Source organism: Penaeus monodon, chromosome 11 (assembly GCF_015228065.2).
Source record: "Penaeus monodon isolate SGIC_2016 chromosome 11, NSTDA_Pmon_1, whole genome shotgun sequence".
NCBI classification, from domain to species: Eukaryota; Metazoa; Arthropoda; class Malacostraca; order Decapoda; family Penaeidae; genus Penaeus; species Penaeus monodon.
The window spans coordinates 47,516,136-47,518,635 of record NC_051396.1 but is presented as its reverse complement, the minus strand read 5'-3'; the positions used below and the strand labels follow the sequence as shown (position 1 = coordinate 47,518,635).

At 54.3% G+C, this 2,500-nt stretch overlaps 1 protein-coding gene across 2 annotated transcripts in view; it reads left to right on the top strand.

The window, feature by feature from the left end:
- LOC119579012 overlaps positions 1-2,500 on the top strand; it is an 81,167-nt gene that overhangs the window by 11,871 nt on the left and 66,796 nt on the right. The window lies entirely within an intron of this gene.

Genomic DNA, 2,500 nt, shown 5'->3' with positions numbered 1-2,500 from the left:
TCCCTCTTCCTCCTCCTTCTCTCCCTCTTCCCTCCCCCTCCCTCCCTCCTTTCCTCCCCCTCCCCCAGACTCTTGTTAATGGCACGGTGGCACTGACCTTGGCTTCGTCGTCATGCTTCTTTCAAGACGAACAGTTTCCTCCTTCCGTGATAGGCCTACCGGATGCTGGAGTCGCCTGATAGTCAATTAACTTTTTCTTTTTTTTCTTTTCTTTATTAATGTCAGTGTCGATTTTTTTAAAATTTCTTTTTCGAATATCGTTTCTTTTTTCTTGTTTAATGTTTGCATTTGACGATTTGTGTCCGTTCGTCTTTTGTTGATGTGTTTCCTATTTTGCATATAATAACTTCGAAGAGACGTCCCCTGTGGTTTTTAACGCTGCCATAGCTAATGACTAATTAAAACGATCGACAAAAAAGAGTAATGACATTTAGAGATAATTACGTGGGCGGAAGAAACGTTAATTAGAAAAGCGATCGGAAGGAGTCACGCCAAAACTCGCCGTGTTTTTTGTGGCGCCGCCGAGAGCGGACAGGCGTTGCGAGAATTGAAAAGCAAAGTGCTGTAAATGGGAGAAAGTTGACGGACGCCGAAGCTTACTCTGCCTCCCTCCTTCCGCCCTCTCTCCCTTCCCTCCTTCCTTCCTCTCTTCTTTTCCCCCTCCTTCCATCTCTCCCTCCCTCCCTCCCTCCTTCCGCCCTCTCTCCCTTCCTTCCTTCCTTCCTCTCTTCTTTTCCCCCTCCTTCCATCTCTCCCTCCCTCCCTCCTTCCTTTCCTCCCTCCCTCATTCCTTCCATCCCTCCTTCCCTCCTTCCCTCCTTCCCTCCTTCCCTCCCTCCCTCCCTCCCTCCCTCCCTCCCTCCTTCCCTCGTAAGGAATAGTCTAGACGCGGTTATGCGGGAAAATACAGAAGCAATTATTACGCTCTGTTTGCATCCCCATAGCTTCGTAGCACCGGAGCGTAACGATAACTGTCTATCTATCTGTCTGTTTTATGTACCTATCTATTTATCTATCTGTTTATATGACTATCTGTCTACTTATTATGATTGTGTGTGGTGTGTGTGTGTGTGTGTGTGTGAGTGTGTGTTTTTCCTCTCTCTCTCTCTCTCTCTCTCTCTCTCTCTCTCTCTCTCTCTCTCTCTCCCCCCTCCCTCTCTCTCTCTCTCTCTCGCTTTTCTCTCGCTCCCCTCTCGCTCCTCTCCCTCGCTCTCCTCTCTCTCTCTTCTCCCCTCTTTTCCCCTCTCTCTCTCTCTCTCTCTCTCTCTCTCTCCTCTCCCTCTCTCTCTCTCTCTCCTCTCCTCTCTCTCTCCTCTCTCCTCCTCTTCTCCCCTCTCTTTTCTCCTCTCTCTCTCTCTCTCTCTCCTCTCCTCTCTCTCTCCTCTCTCTCCTCTCTCTCCCTCTTTTCCCCTCCCCTCTCTCTCCCCCTCCTCTCTCTCCTTCCCCCTTCTCTCTCTCTCCCCTTTTTCTCCCCCTCTCCTCTCCTCTCTCTTCTTTCTCTCTCTCTCTCTCTCTTCTCTCTCTCCCCTCTCCCTCTCCCTCCCAGCGCTGCCACTGACCGAAGCGCGCGGTGCCGTAGCCTTTGCAACCCCCCCCCCCTCCCCCTCCCTCCCAGACGAGACGTTTATGAAATGAATGCGCGGATATGTGTGCATTCCCGAGCGTCTGAGTAAACAACCCGCCGTGGCCAGAGGGGCCAGAGGAGCCGCGGAGCGTAGGAGCGTATCCAAGCAAAGTGCAACACGCGGCGGCGCACAATGCATCTTGCGCCGCGCCGGTCCTGTTATCGGAGGCGGCGGGCGATGGCCCCGCGGGCGCTGCGCTCCTGGCCCGCGAGCTGCGGCCTCTGGCATGCGGGGCCGTCGCAGCCTGTGCTTCTCTGCGGGGGTTTTCGTGCTTGATCTTGTTGTTGTGGTTGTGCCTGTGCACAAGCGCTTGCAGATATATGATTGCGCGCGCGTACACGCACACGCACACGCACACGCACACGCACACGCACACGCACACGCACACGCACACTCACACGCACACGCACACTCACACTCACACTCACACTCACACACTCACACTCACACACGCTTTAATACATATGCATATATATACTCATGCACAACAAACAGCGTACATCACATTCGTGCATTCAAAAGCAACTCACAAGCACGGGTCATTTCCATCAGATGTGCGGACGGGCAGGCAGCCGATGGCTCTCTCCTCCTCCTCTGCTTAGCATTCCTTCCCTGTGTCCGTCACCCTTCCTCACCCTGCCCCCTCCCCCGCCCTCCCCCGCCCCTTCTTTCCCTCCCCCCACCTTTCTCTCTCCCCTCTCCCACCCTCCTCCTCCTCTTCCTCTTCTTCCACCCTCCTCCTCCTCCTCCTCCTCCTCCTCCTCCTCCTCCTCCTCCTCCTCCTCCCTCTGCCTCTCCCATCCTGCTCCTCCTCCTCCTCCTCCCTCTCCCTCTTCCACCCTTCTCCTTCTCCCTCTCCCACTCTTCACCTTCTC